The following is an 18,714-nucleotide window of genomic DNA, read 5'->3' on the forward strand; positions in this document are numbered from 1 at the left end:
AAGAGACGAGATGCCTCTCTACGGTCTGTACTGGCCGGGGATTGAACCCTGTCAATTTTATGGAAAAAAGTAGCCAAAAAAGCATCTAAGATCGCACAACATGTCGAGCCACAGTTCACCTTTTCAAACCCACTTACTGACTTCAGAGCAATGGGACGGCGTTATCACCCTACAAAAGTGGCAGCGGTGGGATTTGAACCCACGCCTCCGGAGAGACTGGAGCCTTAATCCAGCGCCTTGGACCGCTCGGCCACGCTACCAGGTCTTGGCCACCCGAGCTCTTCCCCAAGCTGATCGATCGTCCAGGAGCTCATGTGACATTCTAAATGCCCGGAAGCGGTTGAACGTCACAAGATAAAACACATCTAACAATAGCCCTCCTAAATAGCTCTTACACATGAACTCTATGGCACTTTATTTAACATTACTATTGTTGCACTACCTCCATTCTTATTTATTATTTTGCTCATACTGGTACTATCTGTCCTTGTATTGTTTTTCTGTTTTGTCTTGTTGTTCTATTTGTGATGCTATAGCCTGTATGGAGAACACCAAATCAAATTCCTAGTATCTGTATACATGGCGAAATAAAGTTGAATTGAATCTCTCTCAAGGTTCTGCATTGGCCGGGAATCGAACCCGGGTCAACTGCTTGGAAGGCAGCTATGCTTGCCACTATACCACCAATGCACACAACAGCCTCCTTAATCGCACAGCATTTCGAGGGACGGTTCACCTTTCCACACCACCTACTGACATCCAACTACTAAGAAATTGCCCTAAGCCTGGTTTATACTTCTGCGGAGTTTGGAACACGTGGCCTAATCGTGATGTGTTCGACCGTCACAAGAGACGAGATGCCTCTCTACGGTCTGTACTGGCCGGGGATTGAACCCTGTCAACTTTATGGAAAAAAGTAGCCAAAAAAGCATCTAAGATCGCACAACATGTCGAGCCACAGTTCACCTTTTCAAACCCACTTACTGACTTCAGAGCAAAGGGACGGCGTTATCACCCTACAAAAGTGGCAGCGGTGGGATTTTTACCCACGCCTCCGGAGAGACTGGAGCCTTAATCCAGCGCCTTGGACCGCTCGGCCACGCTACCCCGCTGTCAGGTCTTGGCCACCCGAGCTCTTCCCCAAGCTGATCGATCGTCCAGGAGCTCATGTGACATTCTAAATGCCCGGAAGCGGTTGAACGTCACAAGATAAAACACATCTAACAATAGCCCTCCTAAATAGCTCTTACACATGAACTCTATGGCACGTTATTTAACATTACTATTGTTGCACTACCTCCATTCTTATTTATTATTTTGCTCATACTGGTGCTATCTGTCCTTGTATTGTTTTTCTGTTTTGTCTTGTTGTTCTATTTGTGATGCTATAGCCTGTATGGAGAACACCAAATCAAATTCCTAGTATCTGTATACATGGCGAAATAAAGTTGAATTGAATCTCTCTCAAGGTTCTGCATTGGCCGGGAATCGAACCCGGGTCAACTGCTTGGAAGGCAGCTATGCTTGCCACTATACCACCAATGCACACAACAGCCTCCTTAATCGCACAGCATTTCGAGGGACGGTTCACCTTTCCACACCACCTACTGACATCCAACTACTAAGAAATTGCCCTAAGCCTGGTTTATACTTCTGCGGAGTTTGGAACACGTGGCCTAATCGTGATGTGTTCGACCGTCACAAGAGACGAGATGCCTCTCTACGGTCTGTACTGGCCGGGGATTGAACCCTGTCAACTTTATGGAAAAAAGTAGCCAAAAAAGCATCTAAGATCGCACAACATGTCGAGCCACAGTTCACCTTTTCAAACCCACTTACTGACTTCAGAGCAATGGGACGGCGTTATCACCCTACAAAAGTGGCAGCGGTGGGATTTGAACCCACGCCTCCGGAAAGACTGGAGCCTTAATCCAGCGCCTTGGACCGCTCGGCCACGCTACCAGGTCTTGGCCACCCGAGCTCTTCCCCAAGGTGATCGATCGTCCAGGAGCTCATGTGACATTCTAAATGCCCGGAAGCGGTTGAACGTCACAAGATAAAACACATCTAACAATAGCCCTCCTAAATAGCTCTTACACATGAACTCTATGGCACGTTATTTAACATTACTATTGTTGCACTACCTCCATTCTTATTTATTATTTTGCTCATACTGGTACTATCTGTCCTTGTATTGTTTTTCTGTTTTGTCTTGTTGTTCTATTTGTGATGCTATAGCCTGTATGGAGAACACCAAATCAAATTCCTAGTATCTGTATACATGGCGAAATAAAGTTGAATTGAATCTCTCTCAAGGTTCTGCATTGGCCGGGAATCGAACCCGGGTCAACTGCTTGGAAGGCAGCTATGCTTGCCACTATACCACCAATGCACACAACAGCCTCCTTAATCGCACAGCATTTCGAGGGACGGTTCACCTTTCCACACCACCTACTGACATCCAACTACTAAGAAATTGCCCTAAGCCTGGTTTATACTTCTGCGGAGTTTGGAACACGTGGCCTAATCGTGATGTGTTCGACCGTCACAAGAGACGAGATGCCTCTCTACGGTCTGTACTGGCCGGGGATTGAACCCTGTCAACTTTATGGAAAAAAGTAGCCAAAAAAGCATCTAAGATCGCACAACATGTCGAGCCACAGTTCACCTTTTCAAACCCACTTACTGACTTCAGAGCAATGGGACGGCGTTATCACCCTACAAAAGTGGCAGCGGTGGGATTTGAACCCACGCCTCCGGAGAGACTGGAGCCTTAATCCAGCGCCTTGGACCGCTCGGCCACGCTACCCCGCTGGCAGGTCTTGGCCACCCGAGCTCTTCCCCAAGCTGATCGATCGTCCAGGAGCTCATGTGACATTCTAAATGCCCGGAAGCGGTTGAACGTCACAAGATAAAACACATCTAACAATAGCCCTCCTAAATAGCTCTTACACATGAACTCTATGGCACGTTATTTAACATTACTATTGTTGCACTACCTCCATTCTTATTTATTATTTTGCTCATACTGGTACTATCTGTCCTTGTATTGTTTTTCTGTTTTGTCTTGTTGTTCTATTTGTGATGCTATAGCCTGTATGGAGAACACCAAATCAAATTCCTAGTATCTGTATACATGGCGAAATAAAGTTGAATTGAATCTCTCTCAAGGTGCTGCATTGGCCGGGAATCGAACCCCGGTCAACTGCTTGGAAGGCAGCTATGCTTGCCACTATACCACCAATGCACACAACAGCCTCCTTGATCGCACAGCATTTCGAGGGACGGTTCACCTTTCCACACCACCTACTGACATCCAACTACTAAGAAATTGCCCTAAGCCTGGTTTATACTTCTGCGGAGTTTGGAACACGTGGCCTAATCGTGATGTGTTCGACCGTCACAAGAGACGAGATGCCTCTCTACGGTCTGTACTGGCCGGGGATTGAACCCTGTCAACTTTATGGAAAAAAGTAGCCAAAAAAGCATCTAAGATCGCACAACATGTCGAGCCACAGTTCACCTTTTCAAACCCACTTACTGACTTCAGAGCAATGGGACGGCGTTATCACCCTACAAAAGTGGCAGCGGTGGGATTTGAACCCACGCCTCCGGAGAGACTGGAGCCTTAATCCAGCGCCTTGGACCGCTCGGCCACGCTACCCAGCTGGCAGGTCTTGGCCACCCGAGCTCTTCCCCAAGCTGATCGATCGTCCAGGAGCTCATGTGACATTCTAAATGCCCGGAAGCGGTTGAACGTCACAAGATAAAACACATCTAACAATAGCCCTCCTAAATAGATCTTACACATGAACTCTATGGCACGTTATTTAACATTACTATTGTTGCACTACCTCCATTCTTATTTATTATTTTGCTCATACTGGTACTATCTGTCCTTGTATTGTTTTTCTGTTTTGTCTTGTTGTTCTATTTGTGATGCTATAGCCTGTATGGAGAACACCAAATCAAATTCCTAGTATCTGTATACATGGCGAAATAAAGTTGAATTGAATCTCTGTCAAGGTTCTGCATTGGCCGGGAATCGAACCCGGGTCAACTGCTTGGAAGGCAGCTATGCTTGCCACTATACCACCAATGCACACAACAGCCTCCTTAATCGCACAGCATTTCGAGGGACGGTTCACCTTTCCACACCACCTACTGACATCCAACTACTAAGAAATTGCCCTAAGCCTGGTTTATACTTCTGCGGAGTTTGGAACACGTGGCCTAATCGTGATGTGTTCGACCGTCACAAGAGACGAGATGCCTCTCTACGGTCTGTACTGGCCGGGGATTGAACCCTGTCAACTTTATGGAAAAAAGTAGCCAAAAAAGCATCTAAGATCGCACAACATGTCGAGCCACAGTTCACCTTTTCAAACCCACTTACTGACTTCAGAGCAATGGGACGGCGTTATCACCCTACAAAAGTGGCAGCGGTGGGATTTGAACCCACGCCTCCGGAGAGACTGGAGCCTTAATCCAGCGCCTTGGACCGCTCGGCCACGCTACCCCGCTGGCAGGTCTTGGCCACCCGAGCTCTTCCCCAAGCTGATCGATCGTCCAGGAGCTCATGTGACATTCTAAATGCCCGGAAGCGGTTGAACGTCACAAGATAAAACACATCTAACAATAGCCCTCCTAAATAGCTCTTACACATGAACTCTATGGCACGTTATTTAACATTACTATTGTTGCACTACCTCCATTCTTATTTATTATTTTGCTCATACTGGTACTATCTGTCCTTGTATTGTTTTTCTGTTTTGTCTTGTTGTTCTATTTGTGATGCTATAGCCTGTATGGAGAACACCAAATCAAATTCCTAGTATCTGTATACATGGCGAAATAAAGTTGAATTGAATCTCTCTCAAGGTGCTGCATTGGCCGGGAATCGAACCCCGGTCAACTGCTTGGAAGGCAGCTATGCTTGCCACTATACCACCAATGCACACAACAGCCTCCTTGATCGCACAGCATTTCGAGGGACGGTTCACCTTTCCACACCACCTACTGACATCCAACTACTAAGAAATTGCCCTAAGCCTGGTTTATACTTCTGCGGAGTTTGGAACACGTGGCCTAATCGTGATGTGTTCGACCGTCACAAGAGACGAGATGCCTCTCTACGGTCTGTACTGGCCGGGGATTGAACCCTGTCAACTTTATGGAAAAAAGTAGCCAAAAAAGCATCTAAGATCGCACAACATGTCGAGCCACAGTTCACCTTTTCAAACCCACTTACTGACTTCAGAGCAATGGGACGGCGTTATCACCCTACAAAAGTGGCAGCGGTGGGATTTGAACCCACGCCTCCGGAGAGACTGGAGCCTTAATCCAGCGCCTTGGACCGCTCGGCCACGCTACCCAGCTGGCAGGTCTTGGCCACCCGAGCTCTTCCCCAAGCTGATCGATCGTCCAGGAGCTCATGTGACATTCTAAATGCCCGGAAGCGGTTGAACGTCACAAGATAAAACACATCTAACAATAGCCCTCCTAAATAGATCTTACACATGAACTCTATGGCACGTTATTTAACATTACTATTGTTGCACTACCTCCATTCTTATTTATTATTTTGCTCATACTGGTACTATCTGTCCTTGTATTGTTTTTCTGTTTTGTCTTGTTGTTCTATTTGTGATGCTATAGCCTGTATGGAGAACACCAAATCAAATTCCTAGTATCTGTATACATGGCGAAATAAAGTTGAATTGAATCTCTGTCAAGGTTCTGCATTGGCCGGGAATCGAACCCGGGTCAACTGCTTGGAAGGCAGCTATGCTTGCCACTATACCACCAATGCACACAACAGCCTCCTTAATCGCACAGCATTTCGAGGGACGGTTCACCTTTCCACACCACCTACTGACATCCAACTACTAAGAAATTGCCCTAAGCCTGGTTTATACTTCTGCGGAGTTTGGAACACGTGGCCTAATCGTGATGTGTTCGACCGTCACAAGAGACGAGATGCCTCTCTACGGTCTGTACTGGCCGGGGATTGAACCCTGTCAACTTTATGGAAAAAAGTAGCCAAAAAAGCATCTAAGATCGCACAACATGTCGAGCCACAGTTCACCTTTTCAAACCCACTTACTGACTTCAGAGCAATGGGACGGCGTTATCACCCTACAAAAGTGGCAGCGGTGGGATTTGAACCCACGCCTCCGGAGAGACTGGAGCCTTAATCCAGCGCCTTGGACCGCTCGGCCACGCTACCCCGCTGGCAGGTCTTGGCCACCCGAGCTCTTCCCCAAGCTGATCGATCGTCCAGGAGCTCATGTGACATTCTAAATGCCCGGAAGCGGTTGAACGTCACAAGATAAAACACATCTAACAATAGCCCTCCTAAATAGCTCTTACACATGAACTCTATGGCACGTTATTTAACATTACTATTGTTGCACTACCTCCATTCTTATTTATTATTTTGCTCATACTGGTACTATCTGTCCTTGTATTGTTTTTCTGTTTTGTCTTGTTGTTCTATTTGTGATGCTATAGCCTGTATGGAGAACACCAAATCAAATTCCTAGTATCTGTATACATGGCGAAATAAAGTTGAATTGAATCTCTCTCAAGGTTCTGCATTGGCCGGGAATCGAACCCGGGTCAACTGCTTGGAAGGCAGCTATGCTTGCCACTATACCACCAATGCACACAACAGCCTCCTTAATCGCACAGCATTTCGAGGGACGGTTCACCTTTCCACACCACCTACTGATATCCAACTACTAAGAAATTGCCCTAAGCCTGGTTTATACTTCTGCGGAGTTTGGAACACGTGGCCTAATCGTGATGTGTTCGACCGTCACAAGAGACGAGATGCCTCTCTACGGTCTGTACTGGCCGGGGATTGAACCCTGTCAACTTTATGGAAAAAAGTAGCCAAAAAAGCATCTAAGATCGCACAACATGTCGAGCCACAGTTCACCTTTTCAAACCCACTTACTGACTTCAGAGCAAAGGGACGGCGTTATCACCCTACAAAAGTGGCAGCGGTGGGATTTGAACCCACGCCTCCGGAGAGACTGGAGCCTTAATCCAGCGCCTTGGACCGCTCGGCCACGCTACCCCGCTGTCAGGTCTTGGCCACCCGAGCTCTTCCCCAAGCTGATCGATCGTCCAGGAGCTCATGTGACATTCTAAATGCCCGGAAGCGGTTGAACGTCACAAGATGAAACACATCTAACAATAGCCCTCCTAAATAGCTCTTACACATGAACTCTATGGCACGTTATTTAACATTACTATTGTTGCACTACCTCTATTCTTATTTATTATTTTGCTCATACTGGTACTATCTGTCCTTGTATTGTTTTTCTGTTTTGTCTTGTTGTTCTATTTGTGATACTATAGCCTGTATGGAGAACACCAAATCAAATTCCTAGTATCTGTATACATGGCGAAATAAAGTTGAATTGAATCTCTCTCAAGGTTCTGCATTGGCCGGGAATCGAACCCTGGTCAACTGCTTGGAAGGCAGCTATGCTTGCCACTATACCACCAATGCACACAACAGCCTCCTTAATCGCACAGCATTTCGAGGGACGGTTCACCTTTCCACACCACCTACTGACATCCAACTACTAAGAAATTGCCCTAAGCCTGGTTTATACTTCTGCGGAGTTTGGAACACGTGGCCTAATCGTGATGTGTTCTACCGTCACAAGAGACGAGATGCCTCTCTACGGTCTGTACTGGCCGGGGATTGAACCCTGTCAACTTTATGGAAAAAAGTAGCCAAAAAAGCATCTAAGATCGCACAACATGTCGAGCCACAGTTCACCTTTTCAAACCCACTTACTGACTTCAGAGCAATGGGACGGCGTTATCACCCTACAAAAGTGGCAGCGGTGGGATTTGAACCCACGCCTCCGGAGAGACTGGAGCCTTAATCCAGCACCTTGGACCGCTCGGCCACGCTACCCCGCTGGCAGGTCTTGGCCACCCGAGCTCTTCCCCAAGCTGATCGATCGTCCAGGAGCTCATGTGACATTCTAAATGCCCGGAAGCGGTTGAACGTCACAAGATAAAACACATCTAAAAATAGCCCTCCTAAATAGCTCTTACACATGAACTCTATGGCACGTTATTTAACATTACTATTGTTGCACTACCTCCATTCTTATTTATTATTTTGCTCATACTGGTACTATCTGTCCTTGTATTGTTTTTCTGTTTTGTCTTGTTGTTCTATTTGTGATGCTATAGCCTGTATGGAGAACACCAAATCAAATTCCTAGTATCTGTATACATGGTGAAATAAAGTTGAATTGAATCTCTCTCAAGGTTCTGCATTGGCCGGGAATCGAACCCGGGTCAACTGCTTGGAAGGCAGCTATGCTTGCCACTATACCACCAATGCACACAACAGCCTCCTTAATCGCACAGCATTTCGAGGGACGGTTCACCTTTCCACACCACCTACTGACATCCAACTACTAAGAAATTGCCCTAAGCCTGGTTTATACTTCTGCGGAGTTTGGAACACGTGGCCTAATCGTGATGTGTTCGACCGTCACAAGAGACGAGATGCCTCTCTACGGTCTGTACTGGCCGGGGATTGAACCCTGTCAACTTTATGGAAAAAAGTAGCCAAAAAAGCATCTAAGATCGCACAACATGTCGAGCCACAGTTCACCTTTTCAAACCCACTTACTGACTTCAGAGCAATGGGACGGTGTTATCACCCTACAAAAGTGGCAGCGGTGGGATTTGAACCCACGCCTCCGGAGAGACTGGAGCCTTAATCCAGCGCCTTGGACCGCTCGGCCACGCTACCCCGCTGGCAGGTCTTGGCCACCCGAGCTCTTCCCCAAGCTGATCGATCGTCCAGGAGCTCATGTGACATTCTAAATGCCCGGAAGCGGTTGAACGTCACAAGATAAAACACATCTAAAAATAGCCCTCCTAAATAGCTCTTACACATGAACTCTATGGCACGTTATTTAACATTACTATTGTTGCACTACCTCCATTCTTATTTATTATTTTGCTCATACTGGTACTATCTGTCCTTGTATTGTTTTTCTGTTTTGTCTTGTTGTTCTATTTGTGATGCTATAGCCTGTATGGAGAACACCAAATCAAATTCCTAGTATCTGTATACATGGTGAAATAAAGTTGAATTGAATCTCTCTCAAGGTTCTGCATTGGCCGGGAATCGAACCCGGGTCAACTGCTTGGAAGGCAGCTATGCTTGCCACTATACCACCAATGCACACAACAGCCTCCTTAATCGCACAGCATTTCGAGGGACGGTTCACCTTTCCACACCACCTACTGACATCCAACTACTAAGAAATTGCCCTAAGCCTGGTTTATACTTCTGCGGAGTTTGGAACACGTGGCCTAATCGTGATGTGTTCGACCGTCACAAGAGACGAGATGCCTCTCTACGGTCTGTACTGGCCGGGGATTGAACCCTGTCAACTTTATGGAAAAAAGTAGCCAAAAAAGCATCTAAGATCGCACAACATGTCGAGCCACAGTTCACCTTTTCAAACCCACTTACTGACTTCAGAGCAATGGGACGGCGTTATCACCCTACAAAAGTGGCAGCGGTGGGATTTGAACCCACGCCTCCGGAGAGACTGGAGCCTTAATCCAGCGCCTTGGACCCCTGGCCACGCTACCAGGTCTTGGCCACCCGAGCTCTTCCCCAAGCTGATCGATCGTCCAGGAGCTCATGTGACATTCTAAATGCCCGGAAGCGGTTGAACGTCACAAGATAAAACACATCTAACAATAGCCCTCCTAAATAGCTCTTACACATGAACTCTATGGCACGTTATTTAACATTACTATTGTTGCACTACCTCCATTCTTATTTATTATTTTGCTCATACTGGTACTATCTGTCCTTGTATTGTTTTTCTGTTTTGTCTTGTTGTTCTATTTGTGATGCTATAGCCTGTATGGAGAAAACCAAATCAAATTCCTAGTATCTGTATACATGGCGAAATAAAGTTGAATTGAATCTCTCTCAAGGTTCTGCATTGGCCGGGAATCGAACCCGGGTCAACTGCTTGGAAGGCAGCTATGCTTGCCACTATACCACCAATGCACACAACAGCCTCCTTAATCGCACAGCATTTCGAGGGACGGTTCACCTTTCCACACCACCTACTGACATCCAACTACTAAGAAATTGCCCTAAGCCTGGTTTATACTTCTGCGGAGTTTGGAACACGTGGCCTAATCGTGATGTGTTCGACCGTCACAAGAGACGAGATGCCTCTCTACGGTCTGTACTGGCCGGGGATTGAACCCTGTCAACTTTATGGAAAAAAGTAGCCAAAAAAGCATCTAAGATCGCACAACATGTCGAGCCACAGTTCACCTTTTCAAACCCACTTACTGACTTCAGAGCAATGGGACGGCGTTATCACCCTACAAAAGTGGCAGCGGTGGGATTTGAACCCACGCCTCCGGAGAGACTGGAGCCTTAATCCAGCGCCTTGGACCGCTCGGCCACGCTACCCCGCTGGCAGGTCTTGGCCACCCGAGCTCTTCCCCAAGCTGATCGATCGTCCAGGAGCTCATGTGACATTCTAAATGCCCGGAAGCGGTTGAACGTCACAAGATAAAACACATCTAACAATAGCCCTCCTAAATAGCTCTTACACATGAACTCTATGGCACGTTATTTAACATTACTATTGTTGCACTACCTCCATTCTTATTTATTATTTTGCTCATACTGGTACTATCTGTCCTTGTATTGTTTTTCTGTTTTGTCTTGTTGTTCTATTTGTGATGCTATAGCCTGTATGGAGAACACCAAATCAAATTCCTAGTATCTGTATACATGGTGAAATAAAGTTGAATTGAATCTCTCTCAAGGTTCTGCATTGGCCGGGAATCGAACCCAGGTCAACTGCTTGGAAGGCAGCTATGCTTGCCACTATACCACCAATGCACACAACAGCCTCCTTAATCGCACAGCATTTCGAGGGACGGTTCACCTTTCCACACCACCTACTGACATCCAACTACTAAGAAATTGCCCTAAGCCTGGTTTATACTTCTGCGGAGTTTGGAACACGTGGCCTAATCGTGATGTGTTCGACCGTCACAAGAGACGAGATGCCTCTCTACGGTCTGTACTGGCCGGGGATTGAACCCTGTCAACTTTATGGAAAAAAGTAGCCAAAAAAGCATCTAAGATCGCACAACATGTCGAGCCACAGTTCACCTTTTCAAACCCACTTACTGACTTCAGAGCAATGGGACGGCGTTATCACCCTACAAAAGTGGCAGCGGTGGGATTTGAACCCACGCCTCCGGAGAGACTGGAGCCTTAATCCAGCGCCTTGGACCGCTCGGCCACGCTACCCCGCTGGCAGGTCTTGGCCACCCGAGCTCTTCCCCAAGCTGATCGATCGTCCAGGAGCTCATGTGACATTCTAAATGCCCGGAAGCGGTTGAACGTCACAAGATAAAACACATCTAAAAATAGCCCTCCTAAATAGCTCTTACACATGAACTCTATGGCACGTTATTTAACATTACTATTGTTGCACTACCTCCATTCTTATTTATTATTTTGCTCATACTGGTACTATCTGTCCTTGTATTGTTTTTCTGTTTTGTCTTGTTGTTCTATTTGTGATGCTATAGCCTGTATGGAGAACACCAAATCAAATTCCTAGTATCTGTATACATGGCGAAATAAAGTTGAATTGAATCTCTCTCAAGGTTCTGCATTGGCCGGGAATCGAACCCGGGTCAACTGCTTGGAAGGCAGCTATGCTTGCCACTATACCACCAATGCACACAACAGCCTCCTTAATCGCACAGCATTTCGAGGGACGGTTCACCTTTCCACACCACCTACTGACATCCAACTACTAAGAAATTGCCCTAAGCCTGGTTTATACTTCTGCGGAGTTTGGAACACGTGGCCTAATCGTGATGTGTTCGACCGTCACAAGAGACGAGATGCCTCTCTACGGTCTGTACTGGCCGGGGATTGAACCCTGTCAACTTTATGGAAAAAAGTAGCCAAAAAAGCATCTAAGATCGCACAACATGTCGAGCCACAGTTCACCTTTTCAAACCCACTTACTGACTTCAGAGCAATGGGACGGCGTTATCACCCTACAAAAGTGGCAGCGGTGGGATTTGAACCCACGCCTCCGGAGAGACTGGAGCCTTAATCCAGCGCCTTGGACCGCTCGGCCACGCTACCAGGTCTTGGCCACACGAGCTCTTCCCCAAGCTGATCGATCGTCCAGGAGCTCATGTGACATTCTAAATGCCCGGAAGCGGTTGAACGTCACAAGATAAAACACATCTAACAATAGCCCTCCTAAATAGCTCTTACACATGAACTCTATGGCACGTTATTTAACATTACTATTGTTGCACTACCTCCATTCTTATTTATTATTTTGCTCATACTGGTACTATCTGTCCTTGTATTGTTTTTCTGTTTTGTCTTGTTGTTCTATTTGTGATGCTATAGCCTGTATGGAGAACACCAAATCAAATTCCTAGTATCTGTATACATGGTGAAATAAAGTTGAATTGAATCTCTCTCAAGGTTCTGCATTGGCCGGGAATCGAACCCAGGTCAACTGCTTGGAAGGCAGCTATGCTTGCCACTATACCACCAATGCACACAACAGCCTCCTTAATCGCACAGCATTTCGAGGGACGGTTCACCTTTCCACACCACCTACTGACATCCAACTACTAAGAAATTGCCCTAAGCCTGGTTTATACTTCTGCGGAGTTTGGAACACGTGGCCTAATCGTGATGTGTTCGACCGTCACAAGAGACGAGATGCCTCTCTACGGTCTGTACTGGCCGGGGATTGAACCCTGTCAACTTTATGGAAAAAAGTAGCCAAAAAAGCATCTAAGATCGCACAACATGTCGAGCCACAGTTCACCTTTTCAAACCCACTTACTGACTTCAGAGCAATGGGACGGCGTTATCACCCTACAAAAGTGGCAGCGGTGGGATTTGAACCCACGCCTCCGGAGAGACTGGAGCCTTAATCCAGCGCCTTGGACCGCTCGGCCACGCTACCCCGCTGGCAGGTCTTGGCCACCCGAGCTCTTCCCCAAGCTGATCGATCGTCCAGGAGCTCGTGTGACATTCTAAATGCCCGGAAGCGGTTGAACGTCACAAGATAAAACACATCTAAAAATAGCCCTCCTAAATAGCTCTTACACATGAACTCTATGGCACGTTATTTAACATTACTATTGTTGCACTACCTCCATTCTTATTTATTATTTTGCTCATACTGGTACTATCTGTCCTTGTATTGTTTTTCTGTTTTGTCTTGTTGTTCTATTTGTGATGCTATAGCCTGTATGGAGAACACCAAATCAAATTCCTAGTATCTGTATACATGGCGAAATAAAGTTGAATTGAATCTCTCTCAAGGTTCTGCATTGGCCGGGAATCGAACCCGGGTCAACTGCTTGGAAGGCAGCTATGCTTGCCACTATACCACCAATGCACACAACAGCCTCCTTAATCGCACAGCATTTCGAGGGACGGTTCACCTTTCCACACCACCTACTGACATCCAACTACTAAGAAATTGCCCTAAGCCTGGTTTATACTTCTGCGGAGTTTGGAACACGTGGCCTAATCGTGATGTGTTCGACCGTCACAAGAGACGAGATGCCTCTCTACGGTCTGTACTGGCCGGGGATTGAACCCTGTCAACTTTATGGAAAAAAGTAGCCAAAAAAGCATCTAAGATCACACAACATGTCGAGCCACAGTTCACCTTTTCAAACCCACTTACTGACTTCAGAGCAATGGGACGGCGTTATCACCCTACAAAAGTGGCAGCGGTGGGATTTGAACCCACGCCTCCGGAGAGACTGGAGCCTTAATCCAGCGCCTTGGACCGCTCGGCCACGCTACCCCGCTGGCAGGTCTTGGCCACACGAGCTCTTCCCCAAGCTGATCGATCGTCCAGGAGCTCATGTGACATTCTAAATGCCCGGAAGCGGTTGAACGTCACAAGATAAAACACATCTAAAAATAGCCCTCCTAAATAGCTCTTACACATGAACTCTATGGCACGTTATTTAACATTACTATTGTTGCACTACCTCCATTCTTATTTATTATTTTGCTCATACTGGTACTATCTGTCCTTGTATTGTTTTTCTGTTTTGTCTTGTTGTTCTATTTGTGATGCTATAGCCTGTATGGAGAACACCAAATCAAATTCCTAGTATCTGTATACATGGCGAAATAAAGTTGAATTGAATCTCTCTCAAGGTTCTGCATTGGCCGGGAATCGAACCCGGGTCAACTGCTTGGAAGGCAGCTATGCTTGCCACTATACCACCAATGCACACAACAGCCTCCTTAATCGCACAGCATTTCGAGGGACGGTTCACCTTTCCACACCACCTACTGACATCCAACTACTAAGAAATTGCCCTAAGCCTGGTTTATACTTCTGCGGAGTTTGGAACACGTGGCCTAATCGTGATGTGTTCGACCGTCACAAGAGACGAGATGCCTCTCTACGGTCTGTACTGGCCGGGGATTGAACCCTGTCAACTTTATGGAAAAAAGTAGCCAAAAAAGCATCTAAGATCGCACAACATGTCGAGCCACAGTTCACCTTTTCAAACCCACTTACTGACTTCAGAGCAATGGGACGGCGTTATCACCCTACAAAAGTGGCAGCGGTGGGATTTGAACCCACGCCTCCGGAGAGACTGGAGCCTTAATCCAGCGCCTTGGACCGCTCGGCCACGCTACCAGGTCTTGGCCACCCGAGCTCTTCCCCAAGCTGATCGATCGTCCAGGAGCTCATGTGACATTCTAAATGCCCGGAAGCGGTTGAACGTCACAAGATAAAACACATCTAAAAATAGCCCTCCTAAATAGCTCTTACACATGAACTCTATGGCACGTTATTTAACATTACTATTGTTGCACTACCTCCATTCTTATTTATTATTTTGCTCATACTGGTACTATCTGTCCTTGTATTGTTTTTCTGTTTTGTCTTGTTGTTCTATTTGTGATGCTATAGCCTGTATGGAGAACACCAAATCAAATTCCTAGTATCTGTATACATGGTGAAATAAAGTTGAATTGAATCTCTCTCAAGGTTCTGCATTGGCCGGGAATAGAACCCGGGTCAACTGCTTGGAAGGCAGCTATGCTTGCCACTATACCACCAATGCACACAACAGCCTCCTTAATCGCACAGCATTTCGAGGGACGGTTCACCTTTCCACACCACCTACTGACATCCAACTACTAAGAAATTGCCCTAAGCCTGGTTTATACTTCTGCGGAGTTTGGAACACGTGGCCTAATCGTGATGTGTTCGACCGTCACAAGAGACGAGATGCCTCTCTACGGTCTGTACTGGCCGGGGATTGAACCCTGTCAACTTTATGGAAAAAAGTAGCCAAAAAAGCATCTAAGATCGCACAACATGTCGAGCCACAGTTCACCTTTTCAAACCCACTTACTGACTTCAGAGCAATGGGACGGCGTTATCACCCTACAAAAGTGGCAGCGGTGGGATTTGAACCCACGCCTCCGGAGAGACTGGAGCCTTAATCCAGCGCCTTGGACCCCTGGCCACGCTACCAGGTCTTGGCCACCCGAGCTCTTCCCCAAGCTGATCGATCGTCCAGGAGCTCATGTGACATTCTAAATGCCCGGAAGCGGTTGAACGTCACAAGATAAAACACATCTAACAATAGCCCTCCTAAATAGCTCTTACACATGAACTCTATGGCACGTTATTTAACATTACTATTGTTGCACTACCTCCATTCTTATTTATTATTTTGCTCATACTGGTACTATCTGTCCTTGTATTGTTTTTCTGTTTTGTCTTGTTGTTCTATTTGTGATGCTATAGCCTGTATGGAGAAAACCAAATCAAATTCCTAGTATCTGTATACATGGCGAAATAAAGTTGAATTGAATCTATCTCAAGGTTCTGCATTGGCCGGGAATCGAACCCGGGTCAACTGCTTGGAAGGCAGCTATGCTTGCCACTATACCACCAATGCACACAACAGCCTCCTTAATCGCACAGCATTTCGAGGGACGGTTCACCTTTCCACACCACCTACTGACATCCAACTACTAAGAAATTGCCCTAAGCCTGGTTTATACTTCTGCGGAGTTTGGAACACGTGGCCTAATCGTGATGTGTTCGACCGTCACAAGAGACGAGATGCCTCTCTACGGTCTGTACTGGCCGGGGATTGAACCCTGTCAACTTTATGGAAAAAAGTAGCCAAAAAAGCATCTAAGATCGCACAACATGTCGAGCCACAGTTCACCTTTTCAAACCCACTTACTGACTTCAGAGCAATGGGACGGCGTTATCACCCTACAAAAGTGGCAGCGGTGGGATTTGAACCCACGCCTCCGGAGAGACTGGAGCCTTAATCCAGCGCCTTGGACCGCTCGGCCACGCTACCCCGCTGGCAGGTCTTGGCCACCCGAGCTCTTCCCCAAGCTGATCGATCGTCCAGGAGCTCATGTGACATTCTAAATGCCCGGAAGCGGTTGAACGTCACAAGATAAAACACATCTAACAATAGCCCTCCTAAATAGCTCTTACACATGAACTCTATGGCACGTTATTTAACATTACTATTGTTGCACTACCTCCTTTCTTATTTATTATTTTGCTCATACTGGTACTATCTGTCCTTGTATTGTTTTTCTGTTTTGTCTTGTTGTTCTATTTGTGATGTTATAGCCTGTATGGAGAACACCAAATCAAATTCCTAGTATCTGTATACATGGCGAAATAAAGTTGAATTGAATCTCTCTCAAGGTTCTGCATTGGCCGGGAATCGAACCCAGGTCAACTGCTTGGAAGGCAGCTATGCTTGCCACTATACCACCAATGCACACAACAGCCTCCTTAATCGCACAGCATTTCGAGGGACCGTTCACCTTTCCACACCACCTACTGACATCCAACTACTAAGAAATTGCCCTAAGCCTGGTTTATACTTCTGCGGAGTTTGGAACACGTGGCCTAATCGTGATGTGTTCGACCGTCACAAGAGACGAGATGCCTCTCTACGGTCTGTACTGGCCGGGGATTGAACCCTGTCAACTTTATGGAAAAAAGTAGCCAAAAAATCATCTAAGATCGCACAACATGTCGAGTCACAGTTCACCTTTTCAAACCCACTTGCTGACTTCAGAGCAATGGGACGGCATTATCACCCTACAAAAGTGGCAGCGGTGGGATTTGAACCCACGCCTCCGGAGAGACTGGAGCCTTAGTCCAGCGCCTTGGACCCCTCGGCCACGCTACCCCGCTGTCAGGTCTTGGCCACCCGAGCTCTTCCCCAAGCTGATCGATCGTCCAGGAGCTCATGTGACATTCTAAATGCCCGGAAGCGGTTGAACGTCACAAGATAAAACACATCTAACAATAGCCCTCCTAAATAGCTCTTACACATGAACTCTATGGCACGTTATTTAACATTACTATTGTTGCACTACCTCCATTCTTATTTATTATTTTGCTCATACTGGTACTATCTGTCCTTGTATTGTTTTTCTGTTTTGTCTTGTTGTTCTATTTGTGATGCTATAGCCTGTATGGAGAACACCAAATCAAATTCCTAGTATCTGTATACATGGCGAAATAAAGTTGAATTGAATCTCTCTCAAGGTTCTGCATTGGCCGGGAATCGAACCCGGGTCAACTGCTTGGAAGGCAGCTATGCTTGCCACTATACCACCAATGCACACAACAGCCTCCTTAATCGCACAGCATTTCGAGGGACGGTTCACCTTTCCACACCACCTACTGACATCCAACTACTAAGAAATTGCCCTAAGCCTGGTTTATACTTCTGCGGAGTTTGGAACACGTGGCCTAATCGTGATGTGTTCGACCGTCACAAGAGACGAGATGCCTCTCTACGGTCTGTACTGGCCGGGGATTGAACCCTGTCAACTTTATGGAAAAAAGTAGCCAAAAAAGCATCTAAGATCGCACAACATGTCGAGCCACAGTTCACCTTTTCAAACCCACTTACTGACTTCAGAGCAATGGGACGGCGTTATCACCCTACAAAAGTGGCAGCGGTGGGATTTGAACCCACGCCTCCGGAGAGACTGGAGCCTTAATCCAGCGCCTTGGACCGCTCGGCCACGCTACCAGGTCTTGGCCACACGAGCTCTTCCCCAAGCTGATCGATCGTCCAGGAGCTCATGTGACATTCTAAATGCCCGGAAGCGGTTGAACGTCACAAGATAAAACACATCTAACAATAGCCCTCCTAAATAGCTCTTACACATGAACTCTATGGCACGTTATTTAACATTACTATTGTTGCACTACCTCCATTCTTATTTATTATTTTGCTCATACTGGTACTATCTGTCCTTGTATTGTTTTTCTGTTTTGTCTTGTTGTTCTATTTGTGATGCTATAGCCTGTATGGAGAACACCAAATCAAATTCCTAGTATCTGTATACATGGTGAAATAAAGTTGAATTGAATCTCTCTCAAGGTTCTGCATTGGCCGGGAATCGAACCCAGGTCAACTGCTTGGAAGGCAGCTATGCTTGCCACTATACCACCAATGCACACAACAGCCTCCTTAATCGCACAGCATTTCGAGGGACGGTTCACCTTTCCACACCACCTACTGACATCCAACTACTAAGAAATTGCCCTAAGCCTGGTTTATACTTCTGCGGAGTTT

General features: G+C 46.6%; 42 non-coding genes across 42 annotated transcripts; all 42 read right to left on the minus strand.

Annotated features, from left to right (window-relative positions):
* Positions 1 to 178: 178 nt before the first annotated feature.
* On the minus strand, positions 179 to 260 carry trnal-aag (transfer RNA leucine (anticodon AAG)). Its single transcript has one exon. It is a non-coding gene; the product is annotated as a tRNA-Leu (tRNA).
* A 358-nt stretch (positions 261 to 618) lies between these two features.
* trnag-ucc (transfer RNA glycine (anticodon UCC)) lies at positions 619 to 690 on the minus strand. Its single transcript has one exon. It is a non-coding gene; the product is annotated as a tRNA-Gly (tRNA).
* Positions 691 to 1,025: 335 nt separating this feature from the next.
* trnal-aag (transfer RNA leucine (anticodon AAG)) lies at positions 1,026 to 1,107 on the minus strand. Its single transcript has one exon. It is a non-coding gene; the product is annotated as a tRNA-Leu (tRNA).
* Positions 1,108 to 1,473: 366 nt separating this feature from the next.
* Positions 1,474 to 1,545, minus strand: trnag-ucc (transfer RNA glycine (anticodon UCC)). The gene has a single exon. It is a non-coding gene; the product is annotated as a tRNA-Gly (tRNA).
* Positions 1,546 to 1,880: 335 nt separating this feature from the next.
* Positions 1,881 to 1,962, minus strand: trnal-aag (transfer RNA leucine (anticodon AAG)). The gene has a single exon. It is a non-coding gene; the product is annotated as a tRNA-Leu (tRNA).
* A 358-nt stretch (positions 1,963 to 2,320) lies between these two features.
* Positions 2,321 to 2,392, minus strand: trnag-ucc (transfer RNA glycine (anticodon UCC)). Its single transcript has one exon. It is a non-coding gene; the product is annotated as a tRNA-Gly (tRNA).
* A 335-nt stretch (positions 2,393 to 2,727) lies between these two features.
* Positions 2,728 to 2,809, minus strand: trnal-aag (transfer RNA leucine (anticodon AAG)). The gene has a single exon. It is a non-coding gene; the product is annotated as a tRNA-Leu (tRNA).
* Positions 2,810 to 3,175: 366 nt separating this feature from the next.
* Positions 3,176 to 3,247, minus strand: trnag-ucc (transfer RNA glycine (anticodon UCC)). Its single transcript has one exon. It is a non-coding gene; the product is annotated as a tRNA-Gly (tRNA).
* A 335-nt stretch (positions 3,248 to 3,582) lies between these two features.
* trnal-aag (transfer RNA leucine (anticodon AAG)) lies at positions 3,583 to 3,664 on the minus strand. Its single transcript has one exon. It is a non-coding gene; the product is annotated as a tRNA-Leu (tRNA).
* A 366-nt stretch (positions 3,665 to 4,030) lies between these two features.
* Positions 4,031 to 4,102, minus strand: trnag-ucc (transfer RNA glycine (anticodon UCC)). Its single transcript has one exon. It is a non-coding gene; the product is annotated as a tRNA-Gly (tRNA).
* Positions 4,103 to 4,437: 335 nt separating this feature from the next.
* trnal-aag (transfer RNA leucine (anticodon AAG)) lies at positions 4,438 to 4,519 on the minus strand. The gene has a single exon. It is a non-coding gene; the product is annotated as a tRNA-Leu (tRNA).
* A 366-nt stretch (positions 4,520 to 4,885) lies between these two features.
* Positions 4,886 to 4,957, minus strand: trnag-ucc (transfer RNA glycine (anticodon UCC)). The gene has a single exon. It is a non-coding gene; the product is annotated as a tRNA-Gly (tRNA).
* Positions 4,958 to 5,292: 335 nt separating this feature from the next.
* Positions 5,293 to 5,374, minus strand: trnal-aag (transfer RNA leucine (anticodon AAG)). Its single transcript has one exon. It is a non-coding gene; the product is annotated as a tRNA-Leu (tRNA).
* Positions 5,375 to 5,740: 366 nt separating this feature from the next.
* On the minus strand, positions 5,741 to 5,812 carry trnag-ucc (transfer RNA glycine (anticodon UCC)). Its single transcript has one exon. It is a non-coding gene; the product is annotated as a tRNA-Gly (tRNA).
* A 335-nt stretch (positions 5,813 to 6,147) lies between these two features.
* Positions 6,148 to 6,229, minus strand: trnal-aag (transfer RNA leucine (anticodon AAG)). The gene has a single exon. It is a non-coding gene; the product is annotated as a tRNA-Leu (tRNA).
* A 366-nt stretch (positions 6,230 to 6,595) lies between these two features.
* On the minus strand, positions 6,596 to 6,667 carry trnag-ucc (transfer RNA glycine (anticodon UCC)). The gene has a single exon. It is a non-coding gene; the product is annotated as a tRNA-Gly (tRNA).
* Positions 6,668 to 7,002: 335 nt separating this feature from the next.
* On the minus strand, positions 7,003 to 7,084 carry trnal-aag (transfer RNA leucine (anticodon AAG)). Its single transcript has one exon. It is a non-coding gene; the product is annotated as a tRNA-Leu (tRNA).
* A 366-nt stretch (positions 7,085 to 7,450) lies between these two features.
* Positions 7,451 to 7,522, minus strand: trnag-ucc (transfer RNA glycine (anticodon UCC)). The gene has a single exon. It is a non-coding gene; the product is annotated as a tRNA-Gly (tRNA).
* Positions 7,523 to 7,857: 335 nt separating this feature from the next.
* On the minus strand, positions 7,858 to 7,939 carry trnal-aag (transfer RNA leucine (anticodon AAG)). Its single transcript has one exon. It is a non-coding gene; the product is annotated as a tRNA-Leu (tRNA).
* A 366-nt stretch (positions 7,940 to 8,305) lies between these two features.
* On the minus strand, positions 8,306 to 8,377 carry trnag-ucc (transfer RNA glycine (anticodon UCC)). Its single transcript has one exon. It is a non-coding gene; the product is annotated as a tRNA-Gly (tRNA).
* A 335-nt stretch (positions 8,378 to 8,712) lies between these two features.
* Positions 8,713 to 8,794, minus strand: trnal-aag (transfer RNA leucine (anticodon AAG)). Its single transcript has one exon. It is a non-coding gene; the product is annotated as a tRNA-Leu (tRNA).
* A 366-nt stretch (positions 8,795 to 9,160) lies between these two features.
* Positions 9,161 to 9,232, minus strand: trnag-ucc (transfer RNA glycine (anticodon UCC)). Its single transcript has one exon. It is a non-coding gene; the product is annotated as a tRNA-Gly (tRNA).
* Positions 9,233 to 10,006: 774 nt separating this feature from the next.
* trnag-ucc (transfer RNA glycine (anticodon UCC)) lies at positions 10,007 to 10,078 on the minus strand. The gene has a single exon. It is a non-coding gene; the product is annotated as a tRNA-Gly (tRNA).
* Positions 10,079 to 10,413: 335 nt separating this feature from the next.
* On the minus strand, positions 10,414 to 10,495 carry trnal-aag (transfer RNA leucine (anticodon AAG)). The gene has a single exon. It is a non-coding gene; the product is annotated as a tRNA-Leu (tRNA).
* Positions 10,496 to 10,861: 366 nt separating this feature from the next.
* Positions 10,862 to 10,933, minus strand: trnag-ucc (transfer RNA glycine (anticodon UCC)). Its single transcript has one exon. It is a non-coding gene; the product is annotated as a tRNA-Gly (tRNA).
* A 335-nt stretch (positions 10,934 to 11,268) lies between these two features.
* On the minus strand, positions 11,269 to 11,350 carry trnal-aag (transfer RNA leucine (anticodon AAG)). The gene has a single exon. It is a non-coding gene; the product is annotated as a tRNA-Leu (tRNA).
* A 366-nt stretch (positions 11,351 to 11,716) lies between these two features.
* Positions 11,717 to 11,788, minus strand: trnag-ucc (transfer RNA glycine (anticodon UCC)). The gene has a single exon. It is a non-coding gene; the product is annotated as a tRNA-Gly (tRNA).
* Positions 11,789 to 12,123: 335 nt separating this feature from the next.
* Positions 12,124 to 12,205, minus strand: trnal-aag (transfer RNA leucine (anticodon AAG)). The gene has a single exon. It is a non-coding gene; the product is annotated as a tRNA-Leu (tRNA).
* Positions 12,206 to 12,563: 358 nt separating this feature from the next.
* trnag-ucc (transfer RNA glycine (anticodon UCC)) lies at positions 12,564 to 12,635 on the minus strand. Its single transcript has one exon. It is a non-coding gene; the product is annotated as a tRNA-Gly (tRNA).
* Positions 12,636 to 12,970: 335 nt separating this feature from the next.
* Positions 12,971 to 13,052, minus strand: trnal-aag (transfer RNA leucine (anticodon AAG)). Its single transcript has one exon. It is a non-coding gene; the product is annotated as a tRNA-Leu (tRNA).
* Positions 13,053 to 13,418: 366 nt separating this feature from the next.
* Positions 13,419 to 13,490, minus strand: trnag-ucc (transfer RNA glycine (anticodon UCC)). The gene has a single exon. It is a non-coding gene; the product is annotated as a tRNA-Gly (tRNA).
* Positions 13,491 to 13,825: 335 nt separating this feature from the next.
* Positions 13,826 to 13,907, minus strand: trnal-aag (transfer RNA leucine (anticodon AAG)). The gene has a single exon. It is a non-coding gene; the product is annotated as a tRNA-Leu (tRNA).
* A 366-nt stretch (positions 13,908 to 14,273) lies between these two features.
* On the minus strand, positions 14,274 to 14,345 carry trnag-ucc (transfer RNA glycine (anticodon UCC)). Its single transcript has one exon. It is a non-coding gene; the product is annotated as a tRNA-Gly (tRNA).
* Positions 14,346 to 14,680: 335 nt separating this feature from the next.
* On the minus strand, positions 14,681 to 14,762 carry trnal-aag (transfer RNA leucine (anticodon AAG)). Its single transcript has one exon. It is a non-coding gene; the product is annotated as a tRNA-Leu (tRNA).
* Positions 14,763 to 15,120: 358 nt separating this feature from the next.
* trnag-ucc (transfer RNA glycine (anticodon UCC)) lies at positions 15,121 to 15,192 on the minus strand. Its single transcript has one exon. It is a non-coding gene; the product is annotated as a tRNA-Gly (tRNA).
* Positions 15,193 to 15,966: 774 nt separating this feature from the next.
* Positions 15,967 to 16,038, minus strand: trnag-ucc (transfer RNA glycine (anticodon UCC)). Its single transcript has one exon. It is a non-coding gene; the product is annotated as a tRNA-Gly (tRNA).
* Positions 16,039 to 16,373: 335 nt separating this feature from the next.
* On the minus strand, positions 16,374 to 16,455 carry trnal-aag (transfer RNA leucine (anticodon AAG)). The gene has a single exon. It is a non-coding gene; the product is annotated as a tRNA-Leu (tRNA).
* A 366-nt stretch (positions 16,456 to 16,821) lies between these two features.
* Positions 16,822 to 16,893, minus strand: trnag-ucc (transfer RNA glycine (anticodon UCC)). Its single transcript has one exon. It is a non-coding gene; the product is annotated as a tRNA-Gly (tRNA).
* Positions 16,894 to 17,228: 335 nt separating this feature from the next.
* trnal-aag (transfer RNA leucine (anticodon AAG)) lies at positions 17,229 to 17,310 on the minus strand. Its single transcript has one exon. It is a non-coding gene; the product is annotated as a tRNA-Leu (tRNA).
* Positions 17,311 to 17,676: 366 nt separating this feature from the next.
* trnag-ucc (transfer RNA glycine (anticodon UCC)) lies at positions 17,677 to 17,748 on the minus strand. The gene has a single exon. It is a non-coding gene; the product is annotated as a tRNA-Gly (tRNA).
* Positions 17,749 to 18,083: 335 nt separating this feature from the next.
* Positions 18,084 to 18,165, minus strand: trnal-aag (transfer RNA leucine (anticodon AAG)). The gene has a single exon. It is a non-coding gene; the product is annotated as a tRNA-Leu (tRNA).
* Positions 18,166 to 18,523: 358 nt separating this feature from the next.
* Positions 18,524 to 18,595, minus strand: trnag-ucc (transfer RNA glycine (anticodon UCC)). The gene has a single exon. It is a non-coding gene; the product is annotated as a tRNA-Gly (tRNA).
* Between the last annotated feature and the right edge of the window lie 119 nt (positions 18,596 to 18,714).

This window comes from Osmerus eperlanus, chromosome 8 (genome assembly GCF_963692335.1).
Source record: "Osmerus eperlanus chromosome 8, fOsmEpe2.1, whole genome shotgun sequence".
Classification (NCBI taxonomy): Eukaryota; Metazoa; Chordata; class Actinopteri; order Osmeriformes; family Osmeridae; genus Osmerus; species Osmerus eperlanus.